The sequence below is a fragment of the Lactuca virosa genome, chromosome 9 (genome assembly GCF_052849685.1).
Source record: "Lactuca virosa cultivar CGN04683 chromosome 9, Lactuca_virosa_CGN04683_v6, whole genome shotgun sequence".
NCBI classification, from domain to species: domain Eukaryota; kingdom Viridiplantae; phylum Streptophyta; class Magnoliopsida; order Asterales; family Asteraceae; genus Lactuca; species Lactuca virosa.
In genome coordinates this window covers 273,862,255-273,888,365 of record NC_136434.1, presented here as the reverse complement: position 1 = coordinate 273,888,365, position 26,111 = coordinate 273,862,255, and the positions used below count along the sequence as shown (strand labels likewise).

General features: G+C 34.8%; 1 pseudogene; it reads left to right on the top strand.

Annotated features, from left to right (window-relative positions):
* Positions 1–6,853: 6,853 nt before the first annotated feature.
* LOC145140547 (uncharacterized) lies at positions 6,854–7,484 on the top strand (annotated as a pseudogene).
* Positions 7,485–26,111: the final 18,627 nt, after the last annotated feature.

Genomic DNA, 26,111 nt, shown 5'->3' with positions numbered 1-26,111 from the left:
CAATATACAATGATTTGAACACATATGTAATAACTTATACTTTATCAATACATGGTTGTCGTACTTTGATTACTATTATACAATTATTGTGATACTGTACATGAAGTCCTCCGCCCCCGAACGTTTCCGCCGTTCCAGTGTGGGGGTGTGACACTTAGCATTATAACATGAAAACGTTTTGAGTTTGTCTTAAAAGGTCGTAGCACATAGTTTTGAGCTAGATGAAATGATTTATATTCTATTTACTTGGCTAATGAATCCATCATTTGTGTCATGTCATGAGATACAAATTGATTACATGGTTAAGTCACTAGATGACTTTAAGGACATTCTAAGTATGCTTTAGAAGAACTAAACGAGTGTATACAAGATAACTAATTTAGAATAAACTCTTCATGTAAACAGCTACATATGATTATGATTTCAAAACAAAGATAGATAATTATGAATTATAATTAGATTAGGAATTCATTATAGAATGAAGAGTAAGTTTAGCTGGAATGAGATCCGAGGAAAATATAATGAGCCAACCGCCTACAAAATAAGAATACACTACCTTAGAAGTTAAAGTCAAATATGATTGGATGAATGTGTTCATTAAAAAACTATGTTGATTTCTGCCATTAAAGGATCATGTAGAAATCTTTGTGACTTTGAGAGTACAATTAATCAAATAAGTGACTATATGTCAAGAAAGAACACCAATCATATTCTCCATGTTATTTAACTAAACCTAGAGTAAAATCAAAATATGGAGATGATAGTATTCATAGAATTCACAAAAATTAAATTTTGTCAAACCCATTAGTAAAGTCTTTCTTTTGAGCTAAGTATAAATTGTCACACTTCAGCTATAAGACTTTATTATTCTATTAATGAGATTTTGAATTGGATTTAGTATTTGGATATTGGGACACTGTGACAACAACTATCATATAATGTTTTGATATACTAGTATATGATCATAACATCAATACTTGTTGTGTTCTATATTAACATGTTTAATCCATGAATAATCTTATTATTCTAAAAGTTCATAGTCGGTTATAATTGTGGGAGCAATTATGAAGTAAGAGTAATATGAATTGGATTGGTTGACTTTCACCAGATGAAAGTAGGAAATGGGTTGTAATCAAGTTTCATAGGTACATCTCAGAGAACTAGTATTGAACTGACCCGCATCAAGAATGATACTTGAATGATACTTGATTAAAAGGTACTATCTTTGTATCCTTAAGACCTAAGATATATAGTGAGACTTAAGTGTAAGGAGCGTTGTGATTTGATATGGTCAAATGTTGATCCTTAACTTGGCAGTAAAAAAATCCATTTTCAGGTATGGTGTGAACTATGCAAGAGGCTTATGTAGTCAATATGGGATTCATTCCTTATATTTCTTGAGAGTTAGACATCTAACACACGTTACTCAAAGTTGAATTACAAATGAAAATGATTGCGATTCAAGGTTCATGTTCAACATGATGTTTGTAGCAAAGGGATAACTGATAAACTTACCTTTAATACAATAATTGAAGCTTGGAGTTTTTGGGAATTGAATGTTGATGAATGTCATTCTTCTTCATGTGTTATTAAGGGCAATGAAATGTTGCTAGACACTCACCATTATCCATATCAATCTATGATGTCTCTTGTACAAGTGGCAAATTGAAAGATCTTGTATGTGCAAGAGTTATTATAGAATGATATTGTTGATAGCAAATGATCCTCTAGGGTTACACCTTATAGCAAGTTACCATGAATTGATTGTTTAATTGTATAATTTGATTATTAATTAATATATCAACACTTGTATTTAATTGTAAAATTATTATTTTATGAAAATAATATTTTACTAATTAGATAATTATTATTTATGTAAATAATATTAATTGGAGAAATAACAACTTATGAAATATATCATAACGCATGATTATTTGTAAGTTATATTTATATCTTAACAAACTAGTTAGAGTTTATTTATATAAGAGGTAGTTATATATATATATATATATATATATATATATATATATATATATATATATATAGCTAGGTTTAAATGTTTCCTACAACTATTGTATACATGTATGGACCAATGAGAATTTAGCAATAATTTAATCATTAAATTTAAGAATGAGGATAGCATAGTCATTTTACTTTTATAAACCAAAAATAATTCTGGTATTTTTGGAAAAATCATTAAATAAAATCTGCAATATTTTTCTAAACCCTAATGATGACCATAAGATCGTCTTCTTAGTAAACCTACCATCACACCATCAGGTGTAATGCCTCTGCCGATCTCTTCGACCTTGAAAAAAATTTCAATCCCCGACCACTGCCACACTTCCATCATCGCCTATAGCAACCATCGCCGGTGCCCTCTTCCATCTTCTATTGTTCGCCAAAGTCCTATTCCCTCTTATCCTTGCTGTTGGCACCAAGTATTTGCATTTATCGAACCTACCCCTTTCTCAAATCAGTTCAAAAGTGATTTGGTGGATACTCTGCCACCAGCCGATCAAAGCCGCCATTAGTGCCGCCTTTGACCATGATTTAAAGATATTCACTTGAGAATTTTGTTCATGCTGCCATGAGGAGCTTCTTCCTCGTCGACCCTTTGCTACTCACATAAAAAAATTATTTATTAATAAATATATATCGTTTAAATTAAAAAGCATTCTTTTTTGTTTTTGTATTTTTGCAGGTGAATCAGTTGTTAGAAGTTGCACAAATATGGCAATCGACAATTGCCGAAAGTGGATCAAGTGGTGTATAGCAGCAAGATTTGCAGGCAAACAGTAATATGTGAGTATTAACCGATTTTTTGTATAGCATCTTCATCCTACATATCTTCATCAATTTCTAGGTATTATCCAAATGAATTATTGAGATTGAATGAATAGGACAAATTTTACCATTTATCAATTTGAAGTCATCAAGATCACATGTAAAGAACTCTTTAATTCCATCTAATTTCATTCACAAAACAATGATTAATTTATTCAATATAAGATATGTGATCATGTAAACTTACTTTTTAAGTGAAACACTTTTTATAAAGATGGAATCTTTGATCTTTTGTTTTTGTATGCATCCAATCCTATGGAAATAATTTGGCATAATTGTTTTGCCAAATGTGTATACTAACATACTTATAGTGGCTTACATGATTATTATATAGGATATAAACAAAATTTTGGTGAATCTATGTACTTTAAAATTCTACGCAACAATTAAAATACATTAAAATTTATACTTATGTGCTTGTGACTAGATCCAAATTGTCCCTCGTAACATGCCTAATGTCATTATATAAGATTTTCTTTTTGTTCTTATATCCAAGAGTGTATTTTTTACAACAATTCTTCCGGAATGGAATCTCAAATTCCAATTATGTCATAATTATTCTTTTAGAATGAACTATATGTATTGGTTGTTAGAACGACTTGTAGATAAATGGTTGTATAGAAAATTTCATTGTATGATTTGAGTGATAGTCTTTTATGCTTTGACTTTTGTTTGAATGGCTTGTAGATAAATGTTTGTATAGAAAATTTCATTATATATATATATATATATATATATATATATATATAGAACTCACTTGTTGTTTTTGGTTTTTTTAAGTAGATGTGGTGGAAAAATGCATTATATTGCTACATTTGGTCTTGACATTGTTGGACTATGTGGTACGTGTTATTGGTCTTCATTCTTATAGAATGACATCCTAAATAATGAAACATTGCAAGTTTGAAATCACGCGTGCCCTTCTAGAATGGTATACTCATTTGTAATACCTTTTACATTCTTTCAGAATAAATTACATTGCAAGTTTATGGATGATTGTTGATTTTGGTTTGTAGAATTTATAGTTATATTGTATTTGAATGTATATCACATTCTATCCGAATTTATTGTTTTATTCTATTTGAATGCATGAAAATTTTTAATATTTGAAAGTTGATTATGTCTTTCTTTATGGATTTAGGTTTTTAAGAGGATATCATTGATGTGGAAAAAGAAGAAAATATGGAGAACAAGATTGTAATCTAGCAAAATGTATTCTAATAATAATGTATAAAGTGATTCTTAGCAATAACATTCTTTCAGAATTGATAAGTGTTTTTGAAGTTTTTTTTTTCATTTTTAATCATTTTTAGTTTTAATCTTCAAGAATAAATGTAATTTGTAATCATTATTAGTCATCTATTTTTTTCAGAATTAATGTAATTTTTGTTTATAGTCTTATTCAGTAAGAATTATTGTAATTAGTAATTCTTAAAGAATAAAATACGTTTCATATAAAATCCGTTTTATTAGAAAATGTTACTCTTGATAATATATGTTGTATAGATCTTAGCATGTTAATTATAAAAAATATGTTGAATGAAATTCTGTAAAATTAAAATCGGTAATATCGGGAAAAAAAAATTGTTTACGTCAATATGAATTTATAAAGTGTTTTTTTAAAGGTCATTTTTTTTCTATAAAACACGAAAAATTATATATTCGTTTTTTTTTTCGACAAAAAATATGGCCTAAAAAAGGAAGTGAGCTTTGGTATAATTCAGTACGTTCGTGTTCAATGAACCAATCTACATTTTTTTTCTCTTTCTTTTTTACTTATTTAACCACTAAACAATTAAATTTTACCGTACAATACCAAAATCTCACATATAATTACAAAAACATCATATCATCTCGTGAGATTTTAAAGATAAATAAAATCAAATGTATACCTTTTATTTTTTTTCAATCTTAAGCCAATGATTTCTCCTCCTAGTCGTTACTTATTTTTGAGTCCTCACCCGTTATATATATATATATATATATATATATATATATATATATATATATATATATATATAAGCAGAGAGAGAGAGAGAGAGAGAGAGAGAGAGAGAGAGAGAGAGAGAGAGAGAGAGAGAGAGAGAGAAGTATGATCAAGTAGGAAGTCAACAAATGGTAGGAGAACAATTTTTGGCCTTAAAATTGAATAAATAAATGGCCAAGATTTGATTTGATTTATCATCAAAATCTCATAAGATAATATGACATTTTGGTAATTAATTGCGAGATTTTGATAATTTACGAGGAAGGTTAATTGTTTGAAGGGTATAATTGAAAAAAGCAAAAAGATTAAAAGACAAAAAAAGTTCGACCCATGTGGACCCTCCAAATGTCTAACCCTTATTGGCTGGTGAGTGTTTTTTACACCCACTTAGTTTTTCGTCCATAAACTTATTTATTTATTTTTTGTCTTTGAAATTTGTTTTTTTTCTGAAAAAAACCAAACTTCATAACATTTAATTCTCTACAAAATGAGCACAATCCTGAAAATTTGATTTTTTTAATTTTTTACATTTAAAAAGAACATAGAAAAAAAATCTCCAAAAATTATAAAAACGTAAAGAATACCTATACTCAATATTCTAATGACTTTGTAAAATGAACTTTTTTAAAAATAAAGTGTTTTAGATACCAAACTTGATTTTAAAAGATTAAAAGTTTTTAAAAAAAATGTTGAGCATAATATGATGCAAACTAGAAAGGTACCCCCGCTACGCGGGGGCCAGAAGCTTTCAATGTTGTTTCCGAATTGATAAATATGACAGACATAGAAAGTGCAAGGATGAAAAGTCCGGGCTTTGCCCCGGACAAAAAATGTAAAAGTTTTGACTGCAAGGACCAGAAGTGTGAAAATGGCTAAAGAATTAAAGGGGTAGGAATTAGCAACTTTTTAGAAAAGGGATCAAAGTTGCCAAACCGTTAAAGTTTTGTAGCCAAACTTTAAATATTAAAAGGTTCCAAAAAAGTGTAAAAATATTGATTGCAAGGACCAAAAGTGTCAAAATGGGTAAAGAATAATGAGCAAAGTTGCCAAAAAACATCCAAATTTAGTATTCCTAACTTCCAACAATAATACAGGGACCAATTCTGCCAAAAAAATGGAAAGTTGAATGGAACACAAACAAAAGGACATGAATAAATTAGTTAAAGAAGTACAGGGACCGGATATGTAAATCAAGGGACCAAACCTGGACAAAGTATCACAAGTTTACTATTCTTTTCTTCCACAACTTTAATATATATATAATAATAAAGATTATTCAAAATAATTATGATTCAAAAATATTATGATTCCATATGTTTATTCTCTTTAACTTAAAAATCTTTTGATTCAAATATTTAATGATCCCTAATTATGTTATTTTTTATGATTCAAAATTAAATTATTCAAAAAATATAATTCAAATGTTATATTGAATAAAAACTTTTACTTAATTCAGTATCTTATTATTCAAATTAATATGATCCAGATTAACAGACAAAACTACACAAACGGTCACTGTGGTTTGCTGAAAATTGACACTTTGGTCCAAAAAGGTTTGGACTAGCACCAGAGGTCCAAAGTTTTCATTTTGTTGCTTGTTTGGTCCAATCTGTTTTGATTTTTTTCAAAATGACGGATTTGCCCCTGTTAATATGATTTTCTTTTTTTCTTATTTGTTTTTCTGATTTTATATTTAAAAAAATAAAAAATAAAAATAAAATAAAAATAAATCACTCACTCTCTCTCTCTCTCTTATTTGTTTTTATTTTTCTGATTTTAGATTTAAAAAAATAAAAAATAAAAATAAAATATCTCTCTCTCTCTCTCTCTCGTACATCTTCTCATCCAACATCATCCATCTTCAACCTTCAACAAACCTCATCACCAAAATCACCTTTAATCTCATTCCACCTCACCATAACTTCAACGCATCCACCCGAAATTTCCAGTTGCCAATAGCCGCTTCGATTCCACACCCACCTATCAACGTCGATTACCTCAAAACAGAATTTAGCGGCCATGACACTTCCATCACAAACCACAGAGAAAGTTCACGATAAGCAAAATGAAGGGATTTCATGGTTTCCCACTATCTGGAATCTTTGCAATGTTGGAGGAAGTCCATACAATTCAGGTGAATACTCAATTCACGATATCTATTTTCCGTTCCTCTGTATGAATGAATTGAAATTGCCCTAATGTTCTTAGGCAGAACTGATTAGTAGCAATATAGAAGACAAAATTGAAATCAAACACATTGTAACTTTGAAATAAGATGCTATATGCTTAGAGATTGTGATCACGAATTTCAGATCTTCATCACTCCGACTAACGGGATCGATTATCGGTCACTTAGTTGTGAGCACACTGGAAGCATCATACGCCATCCGGCTCGAGAGAGAAAATTACTTTGTTAAGCCACAAATTTTCTCAAAATCCAACATTATTCCTCCTGATATCCACAAGAATGATTTGCGTCAATTAGGGTTGAAGCGGCTGTTATCGGATTGGGGACTCAAGCCCGAATCAGGACTTGAAAGATGAAACATAAAAAAATAGGGAAGAAGATTAAGAGATTGAAGGTGAAGAGGATGATAACTACAAGAATTTGATTGAGAAACTAAGCTTGATCTCTCGTTCAATGATTTAAGTTGTGAAATTCCCGATGAAATTTGGGGTATGAAGAAGATGGAAGCGATTAATCTCGAAGGGAGCATGCTCGATTGGAAATTAAACTCCAATTTCAGTGATTTGGAAAACGTTAGGGTTCTTCAACGATTTCCAGCGATGGGTGATGTCTTTGAGAGAGAGAGAGAGAGGGAGAGAGAGAGAGAGATATATATTTTATTTTTATTTTTTATTTTTTTAAATCTAAAATCAAAAAAATAAAAACAAATAAGAGAGAGAGAGAGAGAGAGTGATTTATTTTTATTTTATTTTTATTTTTTATTTTTTCAAATATAAAATCAGAAAAAATAAGAAAAAAAGAAAATCATATTACTAGGGGCAAATCCGTCATTTTGAAAAAAATGAAAACAGATTGGACCAAACAAGCAACAAAATGAAAACTTTGGACCTCTGGTGCTAATCCAAACCTTTTTGGACCAAAGTGACAATTTTGAGCAAACCACATGGACCATTTGTACAGTTTTGTCAGATTAATATGATCCAAAAATGTATCATGCATAATATCATTATTATTCAAAATACTGTGATTCAAAATATTTTGATTCAAAATTTTATGCTCCAAAAATAAAATTATTAAAAAATATGAACGGAAATTATTACGATCCTTAATATTGTTCTTATTTAAAATTTTATAATTGCTAAACATTAAAAACTCAAACCTATATTTAGTTTAAAAAAAATCAAAATAAGCAAAAAAAAAAAAAACAATCAAAAAATAAAAACAAAAATAAATAAAAAATCCCTACTATCTTCAAGTATGTAGTAATGATATTAAAAAAAATTATTTTGTAAAAAAACAAAAAAAAACTAAAAAAATCTAAAACTATAAAACCGAACATACATCTAATTATTCCATCAAGGTCGTATTACGTTCCATGGACGCACGTCGCCTGCGAACGCGTCACGACCAAGTAAATGGGTTTGATGCTTGTGCTTTTGACGAAATTATTGGTGGAGGACAGTCATCGTGGTTCCTACCAATTTTTGGGTTCCTACCGGATCCGGACCTTTTATATATATATATATATATATATATATATATATATATATATATATATATATATATATATATATATATATATATATATATAGTAAGGTCACGCCTTTTGATGAGTTAAACACTCTATATGTTGACCGCCAGCGCCAATGCCTACATCAGCGTTGGTGTCTCAAGACATTATCAACATCAGCGTGAAGATCAACGTCAACAAATAGTTATATAATTTTATGTAATCTTTGTATATTAGGTAATTATACATATAAGTATATAATAGATATCAGATTCAATAACCTTCTGATAATGATTAGTTCTTTGTATAGACTAGAAAAAATCCCTTCAATCAAGGGATATACTACTAAAGATTAGTATATATACAACATTAGGTTAAAACCCTAATGTAAGTCTTGATGTCCGTCATTGTGACAACCAGTTTTGTAATTTGATTCAAAATTTTATGATAAAAAAATAAAACCATTAAAAAAAAGTATGAACGGAAAATATTATGATCCTTAAAATTCTTCTTACTTAAAATTTTAAAATTGTTAAGCACTAGAAACTCAAACCGATATTTAGTTTAAAAATATAAAAAAATCAAAAAAATCAAAAAATAAAAACAAAAATAAAGAAAAACCCCTAGTATCGTTAAATGTGTAGTAAAGATATTAAAAAAACAAAAAAAATAATTAAAAAAATTAAGTAAAAAAACAAAAAAAAATTAAAAAATTAAAAACGTTAAAACCGAGCATATATCTGTTTAATTTTTCTTGTTGATTTTTTTAACGAAGAAAAAAAAAGAAAATAAAAAAAGGAAATAAATAAACAAAAAAGAAAAAAAAACTCATTTAAATGACGTTCTATGGACGTTCGTTCCACATGATTATTCCCACGAGGTCGTATTACGTTCCATGAACGTGCGTCACATGCGAACTCGTCACGACCAAGTAAATTTGTTTGGCGTTTGTGTCCTTAAAGAAATGATTGGTGGTGAATACTCCTCGCAGTTCCTACCAATTTTTAAATTCCTACCGGATCCTGACTGATTTGGTCGAAAATCGATCATGTGTAATGCAACCTAATTGTATGAGAGGTTGTGGTGATAGTGTAATACAAGTGTAGAATACTAATCAAAGTGAGACAAGTGAGTTATAAGGAAAGCCCTTGATCATTTATAGAATCTCCGACATAAAACCTTGGGAGGTAATAATGATCACTTTCCTTGTTGCTTTTTATTGATTTTAATCAGAGATTACAGAGATGATGAGGGTAATATGAGTACAAGTGTAATGGTAGAGCTAATCATGTGTGTAGTGTGTGATTTACGGGTGTTATTTATAGTCTAAGATAATTAACAAGAAATTCGATATTTTCGGGATCCTCATTGAACAAGTATTTGCATGTTGTTTGACTTGGTATTCGCAGGCCTTAAGCTTGGTTGAAGTGATTCTCCGTTGAGAATGAGTCTTGTGTTGACTGATTCTGCACATTTGAGAAAAATAAAGAAGAATATAATCGTTATAAGTGTAAGGAAATATTAGTAATGATAATCAGGATCCGGAGATATGTTTAAGGATCCCGAGACTTCAGGGATATTAAGGATCTTGAATATGATTATGGGATCCTTGCCCTAACAATTACCCCCAAATTTTACCAACGAAATATTAATGTTAGTTTCCAGATATTTAGAGGTATAATTTTAAAGTAAAAAATGAGGTAAAAAGTTCTAACGGATAGGGTAATTTAAATTTTAATGGATAGATTTCTAGCCACTGGAATACGTCAAATCACTCTTCTACCTTTCCATGATTCCTATATATATATATATATATATATATATATATATATATATATATATATATATATATATATATATATATATATATATATATATATATATATATATGGTATTTAGTCTTTTAATCTTGTCTTAATTTCTTCCAGACATTCACTAAATATCATCGATGATACTACCGTTGTCAATTTACTTCTTCGTTTTCTTTTAAATATGGTCAAAAAAAGGACCTCACTCTCGCGTAAACATCATAGCTATACCCGATGATGATCTCGTAGATCCTAAAATCCTTTCCTACGAGGAAACTTGTACCTTCGACGACGACAATATTGAAGCTTTGAATTCTTTTGGAACCTTTCCCGCCGGTACTGTTTTTAAACTTTTTGAAGCCAGGATTCCACCAGATTTTATTTCTTCCATTTGGGTTTGCTTTCCAGAGTATCCTTTCACCCTAGGTCTTTCTTATCCCTTCTCTGGGGTTATCTCTGAATTCTTCGAAATTACCAAAATCTCGTATATCCAAGCCATGCCGGGGGTTTGGAGGATCTTTTACTGGATTGATCGTCTGAATCGTTCCATGGACCTTAACATTGGTGTAAATGAGTTAGCATGTGTCTATGATCTTTCGACTTTCAAGAACTCTCTTTCCCTGTTGAAAGTTAATACTGAAAAATCCTTCCTTATCTTAAAGCCAAGCATAATGATGGTGCTTGGAAAGGGAGATACTTTTTTGTGAAACGTGACTCGATTCTTGGTGGAAATCTGTTACCTCAATCCGGGGTCAAAAAGGGTAGGGTTTCTTATCTCTATATTAAGGATCCCGATATCCACACTTCTTATTTTGTCTTATTTTTTACAGCTTTCAAGTTCGACGAGCTAATTCCTCCTGCTGAAGATATTGAAGATAGGATTAAGAACTTCCTTGCTCTACCCGAGATTGACATCACATTCAAGCTTGATCCTTCCAGTGCCCAAGAAAGTTCAATTGTTATCGTCCCTATGGATACCGGTAAGGATCCTTGAGTACTTTCATCTCTTGTCTTGGGAGATCTTAAAGATTTCTTTGGTATTCCCAAGATATAAAGCCACATGCGACAGTGCCCATTTCTCCCTTTCTGATCTTGACACGTCCATGTCAAGTGGCCAATTGCTCGTAAAGAAACAAAGTATTGGCTCCTCCCTCGTCTAAAAAAGGCCCATCTCAATCTGAATATGAAGACTCCAAGATCCCAGATGAGAAAAACTATTGAACTCATGGATTTCAGTTTGGAAAATCTTGGAGCCGAGCATGCACTCAAGAAGCTAGTCTCCTTTCTTAAGCTGTAAGTGTCAGTGTAACTCTTGTTTCTTATGCTTTGCCTTTCATTATTTCTGATTTCGTTCATGTTTAAGGAAGCAGAAGAAAGCATGGAAGGCGACCAACGGGGATCTCTTGAAACGGGGTGGAGCTCTTGAGCAAAGAGACGGCTGTCAAAGAGTAGGAGCATGGAGATGGCGCAGGTGATCACCGAGGTAAAGGCCAACGATGTCTTGGCTGTTTGGGAAGCCAAGATCAAATTAGTTGAAGATGTGGCCAATGTAGGATCCTAGACTCTGGTTTGGTGGCATGCAGCCCTAGCCAAATTAAAGGGTAAACCTGTTAATACCAGTCAAGATCTTGAGGGACAGCAGCTGTGGTCGAATGAGGAGGAGAAGACCCCATGCAATGATGACCAAGCTACGATTTAAGCTTGTTAGATAGAAATATTTTGCATGGTTTTGTATAAGAAAAATTTCTCATTTTTTGTGGAGTTGGTGTATAACTCCTTTTTAATATATGGTGGTTTTACACTTCTCTGCTTTCATGGTTTATAGTAATAGGACTTTTGAGGATCCTTACATGATAGTTAATATCTTTTAGGATCCTTACAAGATCTCTCTAAAATCTAAACATCCAGAATACAATTAGTCATAAATTTGGGATATTAAAATATTTAAGTTCTTTTAGGATAACAAACCTTCAAACATTACATATGAAAAATATTTAAAGGATAGAGAGAACCTAGTGCTCTTTATGGATCATAACCTTAGGAGAAACTTGAGGTTGTGATTCCTTCTTGTGTATGAATGGATCCCTGCTTTAAGAGTTCATCATAGATGATCATTATTAGATTATTACTTAGTAAACTGAGGAGACTCCCATCTTATAAGTTAAATGGGAATAATTCCAACTTAGAATACAACTGGGAAGGATCCCTATTTGTAATATGATAATGCTACAATCCTTAGATATTTTGTTGGGGAAAAATCTCATATTATGAAAGCATGACAATGTTTAGCAAACCATTAGGGAAAATCCCACCATAAGATAACATGTTAGTGTTATAAATTTTAGAAAATTACTGGGGAAAATCCCAACTTAAGATAACACGTTAGTGTTATAAACCTTGGAAAATTACTGGGGAAAATTCCAACTTAAGATAACACATTAGTGTTATAAACCTTATCAAATTATTGGGGATGATACCAACTTCATATAATACGTTAGTGTTAAAAACCTCAAGTTTAAATGTCAAGATCTTAACATATGTTTAGAAATAAGAAGGTTTCCAAGTCACTGCAACGTGAAATGATCCCCTTATTCACATCCCATAGTAAGATTTTGTGCGTCCAAGCGAGGTGTATAACCTTAACTTGTATGAAAGAGATAATTAACTCTTTAAACCTTAAAGGGTATTAAGTACCCTTAATTGTAGAAGAGATGACCAATATTTATTTGTAGTTACTAGGATATTTGTGTATTGCAATCGTTAAGATCATAAAACGATGTATCTATTGGGATCCTTGAATGTCTGGATCCTTGTTGTTTCAGGATCCTTGAGTTCCCGCACATAGCAAACGTTAGCTTGGGGTGGGCATTAGCTTGGCAAACACACGTCCGATGCTTAAGTTAGTAATGGTTTTTAGAAGACTAAATAAAATAATCAGATAAAAGTAGAGGGTACATAGAATGTACCATGAGTTCGATAGAAGTGATTTATGCAACTTACATGAAATATGTCTTCAGATGAATGGTATTCCAGGATCTTGGCAAAATGCTCCCTTATAGAGTAGCTAAACAATATGCCCCTTTTCATGCTTTTGAATAGATAAGATATGGTCATTCCCATTTAGGTGCCAATTTGCCTACATTGGGATCCTTGGTATTTTGGAATGTCTTCCTAAGGACCAAGTCAACTACCTGGAATCTTCTGACTTTGATGTTCTTGTTATACGCTTTAGTGATCCTTTGTTGATGAGCAGTAATGCGGATCCCACAAGATCCCTGAGTTCATCGATAGTGTCAAGATCTTGGGCCAGGATCTTATCGTTGTTTTCTTAATCCTGCAATTGGTATCTTGTCGTTAGGATCACTACTTCAATAGGGATCACGACTTCTGTTCCAAACACTAATAGTATGGAGTTTGGCCAGTGGCTATTTTTGAAGTGGTCCTATCTGCCCATAGGACGAAAGGAAGCTCTTCTGTCCATCTTCCTTTCTTCTCATCTAACATTTTCTTTAAATTGTTGATGTTGATCATGTGGCTAGATTCAGCTTGACCATTACCTTGAGGATGAACAGGAGTCGACATTATATCTTAATTTCCCAACTCGTGCAAAAGTCTAGATTCCTCTTTCTTATGAACTGGGATCTATTATCGCATGTGATCTCGACAGAAATCCCGAACTACTCAGGATATTACGTTTGATAAATAAGACCACCTCTTTTGTCTCGTACCTGAACAAAGGCTTCGGCCTCTATCCATTTCAAGAAGTAGTATGTCATCACTAGCATGAACACCTTTTTACCAGGAGCCTTTGTTATCTTGCCAACTATATCCATTCTCAATTTCATGAATTACCAAAGGAAAATGATCGGATGCAATGGTTCTACAGGTTGATGAAGAATGTTGCTATGTATTTGATAAACATCACATCTTTGGGCATGCAAGACAACATCCTTTTTAATTGTCGGTCAGTAGTATCGCGTCCTTAACACCTTGGAGCATAAGGTTCTATCCCCATGCCTCTATCCATTTCGAGAAGTAGTATGTCATCACTAGCATGAACACCTTTTTCCCAGGAGCCTTTGTTATCTTGCGAACTATATCTATTCTCCATTTCATGAATGACCAAAGGAAAATGATAGGATGCAATGGTTCTATAGGTTGATGAAGAATGTGTTATGTCTTTGATAAACATCACATCTTTGGGCATGCAAGACAACATCCTTTTCCATTGTCGGTCAGTAGTATCGCGTCCTTAAGACCTTGGATCATAAGGTTATATCCCCAGTGTGGTTTCTACAATATCCTTCGTGTATATGTTTTAGGACTTCTGCAGCCTCGTGATCCTCTAAGCATGTAAGGTATGGGCTTGCCATCGATTTCCTGTATAGTTTTCCTTAGATCATCACAAATCGTGAGACCATCATCCTGAATGCTCTATCTCCTTTCTCTTTTCTTGGGACCATGCCATTTTGGAGATATTGCACAATGGGCTGGATCCAAGATTTTGAGTATTGCGGAGGATCCTGAATGTTGGGATCCTCACGAGTAGGATCTTGAGGAAGTGGTCGAGGGTCAGGATCCTTGATTATTTCTACATTGGTTATTTGATCATGATCATTGGGATTATCTGGTTTGTTGGAGGGTTCTTCTATCGCTGGGATCAATATATGGATTATAGGGATCCTGACTTCTAGCGGGATCCTAATGGAAGATCCTAGGTTGGCTAGTACATCTGCCTCAACATTTTCTTCTCTTGGAACTTGGCTTAGGTTGAAAGCTTCGAATTCGGAGGCCAAATTTTTTGAGAATGTGGAGGTATAGTGCTAGTATTGCACCTTTTACTACATAGGATCCATTAAAAAGATTAGTTAATAATAAGGAGTCAACGAATTCCTGAAGATCCTTAGCAAAATGTAATCCCTTGATCAATGCTTCGTATTTAGCTCGTTGTTGGTTGCATCGAATTTACAACTTACTTCTTGGGGTATGATGTCCCCATATGGAGATTTTAGTATGATCCCTAGGCATGTTCCTCTAAATTTTGGAGATCCATCATTGAAGAGTGTCCATCTTCCCATGCTTTCTTCTTTTTGGAGTTCCTTGCTTTTCAACTCCGCTTCAGGTTGTAGATCATCATTGAAATCAGCCACAAAGTTTGCTAGTGCTTCTGATTTTATTTCTGATCTTGGTTCATATTTGATGTCATATGTGCTTAGCTTTACGAGTGATATTTCCATCCTACCTGACATCTATGGTTTTCGCATAACATTCTTAATGGGATAATTAGTTATTATATGTATAGTATGTGTTTCAAACTAGTATCTTAATTTTTTGGAAGCAGTCACTAATTCAAGTATTAGTTTTTCATAGGAATACCTGGTCTTAGGATCCAAGAGACTTTTACTTATCTAGTAGATGGGATGTTGGTCTCTGTTAAGATCCATGGCTAAAACATCACTTGCATCATTAGAGGATAGTGAGAGGTATAGGAGGAGTGGTTCCCTATCTAGTGGTTTCACCAACAAGGGTGCCGAACTTAAATAATTTTTAAGTTCCTGAAAAGCGACTTCATGCTATTTGGTCTAATCAAATGTTTTTGTTTTTCTTCAAGATGTCGTAGAAAGGTTTGTAACTTTTTGAGGATCTTGAAATGAACCTGTTTAGTGTTGCTACTCTTCCTATTAGTATTTGAATATCCTTTGTTGAAGATGGTGATCTTAAATCGATGATGGCCATTATTTTCTCTGGGCTTGCTTCTATTCCTCTTTTGGTCACCATATATCCAAGGAACTTGCATGATGTCATTCCAATATGGCAATTGGAAGGATTCAACTTCACGTTGTATTCGTCTAGTATGTTGAAGGAGTCTTCAAGATCCTTGAGGCGATCTTCAGCTTTCTTTCATTTGACCACCATGTTATCGATGCAGACTTCCATGGTGACCCCCAGCCTGTCGTTGAACGTCCGATTAACTAGATTTTGGTACTTTGCACACACATTTTTAAGACCAAAAGGCATAACAGTGCAACAATATATACATGTTGCGGTTATGAACGTGGTATCCTCCTGGTCAGATGGTTCTATTTCAATTTGTTAGAACCCTGCTGATGCATCTCTGATCGTTAGCAACTCATGACCAACCATAACATCTATCATGGAATCTATGTGTGTTAGAGGGAAAGGTTCCTTAGGGCAAGCCTTGTTAAGATCCGTATAATCCACACATACTTGCCATTTTCCATTCTTCTTTTGTACCATGACCACATTGGCTAGCCACCTTGCGAACTTCACTTCCTTGATCATCCTTGTGGTGCAAACTCACTCTTGGATGTCATGTGTGCTTACTCCTTTGTATGTGTCTAATGAGTTGTATTTTCTTTATTAGGAAGTGAGTGACATTCATTTTATGTAAGGAACTTTATGAGAGATTAGTTTAGAGAGATAATAATTGCAAACCCATTTGTACTCTTTCTAATAACTAATGAGAGCTTAAATGAGATTTATTTACTGTTGTGTTCTTCATGTTCATGATTCTTGTACGATTCACTAAATCATTTCACATTCCGCATTCTTCATCATAATCAACACCACTACAATTGGTATCAGAGCGGGTGTTCTTGATTTGATCAATAATTGATCCATGATGACATTTTTGATTCGATGATTCTTCATTGTTTTTTTATCTTTGTGTTTTAGAGAGTTTTTGGATTCTAGAAATCGAATTGTTCCTTGATTCAATTCATAATTTGGTTTTTTCTCACTAGAATTCAAGTCATTTTTGCTTTTTCTCTCTAGAAAACCCATTCAAAATCACTTTCTCTCTCTAGAAAAACCCAAGATCTTGTCGATTGTTCAAAGATGGTGTATTTGCATTATGATTCTTGGATTATGATCATTGAAGATGTTAAATACAAAGTCAGTGATAACCATTTCTATGGATTATTGTTGAAAGGTGGGTTGATTTCATTGGAAACTTTGGTTTCTTATGGAAGTTTGAAGGATGATTATGGAAGCTTGATATTTCAACCACTTTCAAAGATTGAATAATTGGTTAAAATTTCCATGGAAATATTATCTTCGGGTGATAATAAAAAGGAAGGAGAAGAAATAGATTTGTTTGACCATAGATACATTTATCTTATTGAAAACCCAAGTGATCTTCATGCTCTTAAGTTTGTGGAAGTTCAAGACTATGAAATTCAATGTGATGTTCTTGATGTTCTTGAAGTTCATGATAAGAAGATTCAAGTTGATTTTCATGAATATGAAAAAGTTTTTTGCTCAATTGGAGTTCAAACCGATGACATTTTGTGTTCTTGTGATTCGTTGAAGGAATGATTCCTTATTGAAAGCCACCAATCCAAGAAATTCACAAGTATAAAACACCAAAATATTTGATTTAAACTTGCAAAGTTGAAGTTGTCAAGAATGATTTTGTTCTTGAAATCAAATCTTCAAGATGCAAAAAGATGAGAAAGAAAAAGAAGAAGATCAAACGTAAGAAGAAGTGGGTTTATTCACAAAAATCGTCAAATCTTGTTGTGAAGCCAAAATCTATGAAGCAAATTTGGGTTCCAAAGCAACAATCTCCAAATGTTGCAATGAATTTGAATTCAAAAACCAAAAGTGTTGATGGTTCTTATGAAGATGGTGTTAGATCGTTGAAGAACACGAAGAACGAGTTATACAACACGCATCATGGGTGGTACAATATTCAAATTGGAGATTTTCTTATTCTAACAAAGGAACAAAGATCTTCAAAATTTTATTCGTTCGTTGCAAATGGAACTCTGATCATAAAAAATTATCTCAAATTCTCAAATAGATTCCAAAACGTTCATGATTTCGATTCGTGCTTTGCATTTTTCATTTTTGATCGTTTTGTTTCATTGGATCTATATTGTTTCAAATCCAATTGTTGATCCAATTATTTTTTGTTTAGATCAATCCAAAAATTAAAATCATATTCTCATAATATCAAAATCATTTTTTTTATTTTTGGTAATTATTTCGAAAGTTACTGTTCATCTTTTTATAAACATCTGAATAATGTTCATCTTGAGTCCAATTCACTTTGTTCGATACTATTCATTTTGGCAATTATTTCAAATCCCTGTCTTGAGAAGTTTTTCTACTTCTTCTTTGTTGATCTAATTTCTCTCAGGTGCATAATTCCTTCTTTTTGGCGTATTGGCCTGAAAGAACGACCAATGTTAAGTTTATGAGTTATAATATTTTTCTCTATATCTGTCATATCGTCATACTTCCAGGTGAATGTTTTGCTTCTATATTTTAGGAACATTATTAGTTCTTGCTCGATCTGTTATGGTATTAAGGATCGTATGAGGACATTAGCTTCATGATCCTCGAGGTTCAGGGGCACTTTCTTTACGTCATGCTCTCTTGTTTCTAGCACAGATCGTGCCCCTGCTTTAAATGATATGCTTGTCGTGGTACCATTGAAGATTTCATCGAGGTCTTGTAGCACTCCTTCGATTCTTTTTGATCACATGTGTCACACCCCCGAAACCAGACGGCGGAAACGTCCGAGGGCTCGCGTGACTTAAATTGAATATCATCACAATGAAAATACATGAATCATAACATAAACATCACCATGCATCAATACATTACAACTGATATTGTTCACATCCAGTACATTGTTTTAAATATTACACATCCATAACATAAATTGTTTGAGAGTTTTCAAAAACATAACATCCTAACATTACTTGATATTACCCTTCAGCTTACCTGTTACCTGAGAATACAAGTTCTTTTGTAAACGTCAACATATGAAATGTTGGTGAGTTCATAAGCAGGGTTGTGATAAAATGATTTGTGTAGTTTGTAAAACCCAGAAAATCCGATGTTTTCTGAAAAGACAATGGTTTACCAAAGTGTGAAGATCTATAAGTTGATGCATGAATGATTTCAAAACGTGTATAAAAAGGGAGTGTTGTATTATAGTTATAGGAAGGTACAAACGAGTGATGTTTATTTCCTCGAAAAACCCGATGTTTTCCGAATACATAAAATATAATTGTTTCTCAAAGTGCTATACCGCCACAACGAATGATTTTGATTACTCTTCCTTGATTACTCGGATGGTATTGGATTAATTAATGGTTGTGAGTCGTTATAACCATGCATGATAATGACTAGTTATAATTACATACTACGAACGATCCTTAGAGGTGTCGCCCGTTATTACTCACTTAATCCACACTACCTTGATTACTCTTGATTAACAACCTGAATCTGTTTACTTTGATTACACATAAGCCTATTTGTTTACTTTGATTACGCATAAGCCTAACAAACGAGGAGAAGAGGGATACAAAGCCCAGCTACTTTCGTGAGTTAATTTAGGCTGTCGGGTATACGAAGGACACGTTGGCCCATTTCACATTTGATTACTTGGACCTTACTAGCAATGCTAATCGGCCACTGAGGCCCAATAGCGCTTAAAAGCCATTGAGGGTCCCTTTAGTATGAAATTGGGTCATAGCAAGCCCAATAACATTTATTATTATCCCTTGGGCCCAAAAATCATGTTGATGGTTCACAAAGGCCCAACAAGCATAATTGGAACTTTCAAGCCCAAAGTGTTGAATGTTTACTTGTTTTAGGCATTGCATAATTGTTGGAAGGTTTGATTGATTGATTGTTATTTTTGGATCGGCACGAGACCGTTCGGTCGTTTAGATTGACGTTTGAGAATATATGTATACTCTTCATTCCGTTTTCGTAAGTTGTAAGTTGGTATTCTTTTGACTCAAATATCTTAAAATAAAATAATTGGTTCAAAATATTGGTTTGACCTTTTCAGCCCTTATTTAATAAAAATAACAATTTTTGCCCTTTATACAAAAGAAAAGACATTTTAAGCCCTTAAACCATTTTCTTGACACTTTTGAATCATAGACTTGTTCAAATGATATTTTAGCTCAAAACTTATTCTTTGGCAGTTTCAGCACTTTCAAGAAAGTGTTTTTCGGTAAAAACCCAAACTTTTTGCAATTTTTACAGTTTTAGCCCAAAATCCAAAAACTTTACATTTTTGATCCTTTTTGGAAAAGAAAAGCATTTTTAACCCTTGAAATAGTTTTGTTTAACTTTTTATACCCTGTTTTGAAGAATTTACCATTTCAGCCCTTTGAAAGTCATATTTTCGCAACTTTGGGCTTAATGGGCCGAAAAGCCCAAAACTTAGTCCATTTAGCTAATATTTACAATTCAAGTCCTTTGAAGAGCATAATATTCATAAAGACATTTATTGTAACTGTTTTCACTCTTTTGAACTTTAAGAAAACCGTGAATGGCAATTTTTAACCCAACTTTTGTTTATTTGGCAATTTAAGTCCGAAAATGGGTTTTTATGTTGCAATATGTTTATCATAATCTTAGAGGTTAATATTCTTGACTTGTTTAGTGTAATATAACTTAGATCATGCTTGTATTCCTTCTTATGGCATAGATCTCGAGATTTCTTCCCTTTTTGGTTACATATTCACCACAAAAACACATAAAATCACACATACATGCATAAAATCATACATAGCATACACATACACATAGATCTACACATTTTACTTGTATTCTCCCCCATAAAACTTATGAAAACCGAAAAAGAGAGGGGTATGAACTCACCTTTGCTTGTTGTTTTTGATTTAGAAGGAAGAAATGAAGAAAATTTGGTCCTAGCAAGCCTTCTTGGAAGATCTCGAACTTAGAGGTTTCTAAGATGGTGATCATGAGTTTAAATGAGTTAAGAAGAGATTTTTGATAAAACAAAGAATCCAGATCATGGATCCAAGCATGAACTTACCTAAGATGATGATTTTTGTGGAATAACCTCCTTGGAATGCTTCTAATTCTCGAAAAATTGATGAAGAAGAAGGAGTGTTTCTTTGAGAGTGTTTGAGTGAAATGTGTGTGTGTGTCTTTCCCTTTGTGGTTCTCGGCCGAAGAAGAAAAAGAGAGAGGAGAAGAGAGAGATAAGTGAAGTGATGGTGTGCATGGAAGTATGTGATGGTGCATGGAAGACCAAAATATAATAAGGAGGTGGCAAGTGGAAAGTCAACTCTTCCCCCCTCATTTGTGTAGTTGGGCCGAGAAGAGGAGAAGAAGAAAAGAAATTGGACTTTTTGTGCTTAAGTCCACTTTATGGCCCAATTAGATGATTTAAATTTGTTATGGCCCAGAAAGGCCCATTAAAGATAACCTAGTTCATTTCAGGCTTATAAGGCCCACAATATTAAGTTTCATGTATATGGGTCCAATTAGGGCCCATTTAAGAGTTCTAAGTCCAAGATAGTCAAATTGGAAGCTTATTGGCCCATTAGGCCCAATAAGGAAATCCTAGTCCAAAATGGACTTAAATCGGGATTTTCTAGGGTTTCCAATTCTTTGTTGATTAGTTGTAGTGCTTGTATAAAGTGTTTGATGGAAGTTTTGTTGTTATTGTATAAGCATCATACATGCTTTCACATTGTTGGTTCACAATTGGTATAATTGTTGTTGTTACAAAGCATCAAAATTCCTAGTTGTGACATCATCCCCCCGTTAGAGGGAATTTTGTCCCGAAATTCTTTTGAAAGCTAGATTTGAGAATGCGAGAATAGGTGAGGGTATTTATGCTTCATTTGATCTTCACGTTCCCATGTGAATTCTGGTCCGCATCTCGCGTTCCATCGAACTTTCACAATCGGAATGCGACTTTGCTTAGTACGCTTCACCTCTTTGTCCATGATTTCGACTGGTTCCTCGATGAACAATAGATTCTCGTTGATTTCGATTTCTTCTAATGGAATGACGAGAGTCTCGTCGGATAAGCACTTTTTCAAATTGGAAACGTGGAACACGGGGTGAACACTGCTGAGCTCGGCGGGTAGCTGCAGTCTATAAGCCACTGGACCTATTCGGGCAAGAATCTCGAAGGGTCCAATGTATCGAGGGTTTAGTTTTCCCCGTTTCCCAAAAGTAATCACCCCTTTCCAAGGAGAGACTTTTAATAACACCCTTTCCCCGATTTTAAATTCCAAGGGCTTTCGCCACATATCGGCGTAGCTCTTTTGTCTGTATCGTGATGATTGCAGTCGGGCCCTGATCTGAATTATCTTCTCGGTCGTCTCGCGTATGATTTCTGGTCCCGTTAATGCATTGTCTGGTGTTCGTCCTTTTGCTAGCTAAGTGTCACCTACCTCAGCCCAACACAACGGTGATCTACATTTACGCCCGTACAATGCCTCGAAAGGAGCGACTTTGATGCTTGAATGATAACTGTTATTGTACGAGAATTCGATCAAAGGCAAGTGGATATCCCACGACTTTCCAAAGTCTATCACACACGCGCGAAGCATATCTTCTAGCGTTTGAATGGTTCGCTCTCTTTGACCATCCGTTTGTGGTTGGTAGGCGGTGCTCATGTCAAGTTGTGTTCCCATAGCTTTCTGAAGCGATTGCCAAAAGCGTGAAGTAAACCTACTATCTCTATCTGAGATGATAGATATTGGCACTCCATGGAGTCTCACGATTTCCTTGATATAAATCCTTGTCAGGCGCTCCATTTTGTATGATTCTTTTATTAGCAGGAAATGAGCGGATTTTGTTAATCTATCAACTATTACCCATATGGTATCCAAACCATCAGTCGACTTGGGTAGTTTGGTCACAAAATCCATGGCAATCCTTTCCCATTTCCACTCGGGAATTACTGGTTGCTGTAATAATCCCGAGGGCTTCTGATATTCCACCTTTACTTTAGCACATGTGAGGCATTTGCTAACGTAAGTGGCAATCTCTGTCTTTATGTTAGGCCACCAATAATGTTGCTTGATATCCAAGTACATTTTATCTGAACCCGGATGGATGGAGTATCGCGTCTTGTGGGCTTCGTTCATGACTACTTCTCTGAATCCCCCGAGTTTAGGGACCCAAATGCGGTTTATGAAGTAATATGTTCCGTCTTCCTTTACTTCGAAGTTATTTTCCATTCCACGTAACGCTTCGCTCGTCCTGTCTTCTGCCCTCATGGCATCCGACTGGGCTGCTCTGATTTGAGAGGTCAGGTGGGATCGAATGGTTATGGAGAGAGTCGTCAAACGACGATTCGAGTAATCCTTCCGACTCAAGGCATCAGCTACTACGTTAGCTTTACCTGGGTGGTACTTGATTTCGCACTCGTAATCGTTCAGCAATTTGACCCATCTTCGTTGTCTCATGTTTAACTCCTTTTGATTTAAGATGTGCTGGAGACTCTTGTGGTCGGTGAAAATGGTGCACTTGGTACCATAAAGGTAGTGCCTCCAAATTTTCAGGGCGAAGACCACAACTCCTAATTCCAGGTCATGGGTGGTATAATTCACTTCATGTGTCTTTAGCTGTCGGGACACATAAGCTATCACCTTTCCACGATGCATGAGTACACAGCCCAAACCCTGATTCGACGCATCACAGTAAACTACAAAGTCTTATGTTCCTTCCGGTAGTGATAGTACCGGCGCACTGCAGAGTGCTTGCTTCAGAGTTCGGAATGTAGCTTCTTGTTTATTTGTCCATTCAAAAGGTACGCCCTTTTGTGTAAGCGAGGTAAGTGGATTGGCTGTTTTGGAAAAGTTCTGAATGAACCTCCTGTAGTAGCCTGCGAGGCCTAAAAATTAGCGAATTTATGTGGGTGTTGTTGGGATCGCCCATCCTTCGATAGCTTTGACTTTAGAAGGATCCACATGTATCCCTTCCTTACTAACAACATGGCCCAAAAAGTTCACACTACGGAGCCAAAACTCACACTTAGAAAGTTTTGCGTATAACCTTTCGGTTCACAGGGTTTCCAGGATTTGTCGGAGGTGTCGACCGTGCTCCTCTTCGCTTCGAGAATAGACGAGGATATCGTCGATGAAGACGATGACAAAGTTGTCAAGGAATGGTCGGCAGATTCGATTCATTAGGTCCATGAATGCGGCAGGGGCATTCGTTAGACCGAAGGGCATTATGACAAATTCATAATGTCCATAAGGAGTTCGGAAGGCGGTTTTGGGAATATCCTCCTCCCGGACTTGGAGTTGGTGGTATCTAGATCGCAGATCTATCTTAGAGAAGTAACTTGCTCCTTGGAGTTGGTCAAATAGATCGTCGATTCTTGGAAGTGGATAGCGGTTTTTGATAGTGAGCTTGTTAAGTTCCCTATAGTCAATACACATCCTGAAGGTACCGTCTTTCTTTTTAACAAAGAGAACCGGAGCTCCCCAAGGTGAGAAACTGGGTCGGATGAATCCTTTGTCCAAAAGTTCGCTGAGTTGACTGGACAACTCTTGCATCTTTGCAGGAGCCAATCTGTAGGGCGATTTAGCGATGGGAGTAGCTCCTGGCACTAGATCAATTCGGAACTCGACTTGTCTTTCTGGGGGTATCCCCGGGAGATCCTCCGGAAAGACATCCGGGAAATCGAAAGCCACAGGGATGTTTCGAATATTGATCTCTTCTTTGGACTTATCCACTATATGAGCTAGAAACATCAAGTCCTTCTTTCGTAGATACTTTTGTGCCATAATGCACGAGATAAGACGAAGATTCGTGTTGGGTTTGTCCCTGTATATAATTAGGGTTTCGTGATTTGGGAGATGAAGGCGAACGGCCTTCTCGTGACACATAATTTCAGCATGGTAGGGGCTTAACCAGTCCATGCCGATAATCACATCAAGACTCCTAATGGAAACAGACATTAAGTTTATTTGAAAGACGTGATGGTTCAAGGTCAGGGTACATCCGATGTAGATTTCCCCAGTGGATTCTGTTTTCCCATTAGCCATTTCCACCGTAAAGGTTTCATTAAGCTTCAGGGGTTGTTGTTTTAACAAGTGCTTGAATTTATTACTTACAAAACTTCGTTCTGCCCCGGTATCAAATAGGATGCATGCATAAGTGTTGTTTAGGAGAAACGTACCGGTAACAACAGCGGGATCCTGAACCGCTTCTCCCTGACCTATGGTCAGCACTCTTCCCGTTCCTCCATTCCCAGGGTTGTTGTTGTTGGGGTAGTTTCGACGGAAATGCCCAGTCTTTCCACATCCATAACAGGTGTGGCTTGGTCCTGCATTGTTGCCGCCGTTGTTGGTGTTATTGTTGTTGTTGTTTCCTTGCTGTTGGTTCTGGGGAGGATAGGTCCTGCAATACCTTGTCGTGTGACCCTTCCGATTGCAACTGGTACAACGCATCTCTCTGCATTCGCCATTATGATGAAGACTGCACTTGTTGCACTTTGGGAGATTCCCAGAATACTGCCTAGGAGCACTTGGATTAGCTGAGGCTGGAGCATGTGGTGTGGAGGGAACTTGGGTGGTTGCAGCATTGACTGTCACTGTCTGTTGCTTCTTTGACGACTCTGATCCTTGTCGTCCTTTCCTTTTGTTGTTCTTTCCTTTCTTGTTGTCACTCTCCTTCTTGCCTTCAGTTTCTACTGGCTTCTCGCCTTTCTTGTTGTTGTGGTCATACAGTTTCTTGGCCAACCTCTTGGCACTGTCGAAGGTTTCAGGATTTGTAGCTATCACATTTCCTTGAATTGGGGAGGTTAATCCCCAGATGAATTGTTTGATTTTCTTTCCCTCTGAAGTAATCATGCCAGGGCACAACAATGACAGCTCGGTAAACCTTGATATGTATGCATCTATATCGGATGGTGAGATTCCATAACTCTAGCTCCATTTTCTGAATTTCGCCTCGTGGGCAGTACTCAGCCATCAGCATTTCTTTCAACTCCGCCCACGGCAT